This window comes from Austrofundulus limnaeus, unplaced genomic scaffold, assembly GCF_001266775.1.
Source record: "Austrofundulus limnaeus strain Quisiro unplaced genomic scaffold, Austrofundulus_limnaeus-1.0 Scaffold145, whole genome shotgun sequence".
In the NCBI taxonomy this organism is placed as follows: domain Eukaryota; kingdom Metazoa; phylum Chordata; class Actinopteri; order Cyprinodontiformes; family Rivulidae; genus Austrofundulus; species Austrofundulus limnaeus.
The window spans coordinates 922,549-923,726 of NW_013952547.1; the positions used below are offsets into that span (position 1 = coordinate 922,549).

Below are 1,178 nucleotides of genomic sequence, written 5' to 3' on the forward strand. Positions count from 1 at the left end.
ACACACACACACACACACACACACACACACACACACACACACACACACACACACACACAAGAATATGTCTTAAAAATATTAGACATGTTTCTGGACTTGAACCTGGTTGTGAATTAAATATTTCAGGAATTAAAAAGAGACTATTGAGGGCGGTTCTGTTGAAAGGTTGTAAACAATATCTTACCTGTTGTAGATGGCTAAATGAATGTACTCAGTTTGAAAAAAAATACAGTTTAATTTTGATTAGCTTGACAAGCTAACAGCTAATTCAAACAGGCCTAATAAAAGTAGTTTTGCCATCTATCGGATCGCAGAGACAACAGGTTTAAGAAAGAAACCTAGATATCCTCCTCCCCAGCTCATCCTGGGGAACCTCGAGGCCTTCCCAGGCCAGAGAGGATACATAAGCTTCATCTCAGGTGTGTCCCTCACTCTGTGGGCAAGATTGTTGGTGGATCATCGGCAAGCGAAAGTTTTATAATCCGGGCTTTTCTTTTTGTTATGGAAATATTTATTAATTTTTTAATTAAGTTGTTCAAAGAGCTTTTTATTACAACTAGGATTGCAAATGTTCATATTAGCTTTTCACAGAACCCACTAAAGATCTGAACTATCACTTTAACGTTGAATGGCCACAACCAGCATTGTCATAAAAAAGTGGGGATTGGACATTTATGCAACTAAATTCACGAGAAGCCTGATTTTATTGGGTTGAAACACTTAAGRATCAATGGACAAAGGCTTTTCTTTTCCCGCTCTCAGCTCTTTACAGTCATTACACAAYCACTAAACCCATATATTGATGCTGAAACATCTTCAGCCATAAACAGCAGCTTGTGCAGTAAAGAAAGGAAGCAGCCTTTAAGTGCAGGATCTGGCTTCCACATCATCATCTGGGCTGTAAGTTGCAAAATGAAAAAAAAAAGAAGAAAAAAACAGCAGAGAGCCCTTCAGAGGTGGAGGACTCATGTAATATGCATAGCCACTAGCTCTTTGAGTGTGTTTGTGTGTGTTAGTGTGCAAGAGTGTGTATTTGCTGGAACTTATGGCAGAATGACAGAGGAGAAGGAGGAAGAGGGGGACAGGAGAGGAATGAGAAACAGACGCTGGTGTTTTGGGCCTTACAACGATTTTCCCTTTATCTGATAAACGGAGGACTGAATCGTTCTATATATATA

At 39.4% G+C, this 1,178-nt stretch overlaps 1 protein-coding gene across 1 annotated transcript in view; it reads right to left on the reverse strand.

Annotated features, from left to right (window-relative positions):
• Positions 1 to 1,178, reverse strand: part of LOC106523132 (transmembrane protein 211) — a 56,447-nt gene that overhangs the window by 1,231 nt on the left and 54,038 nt on the right. The gene's annotated exons all lie outside the window — the stretch shown is intronic.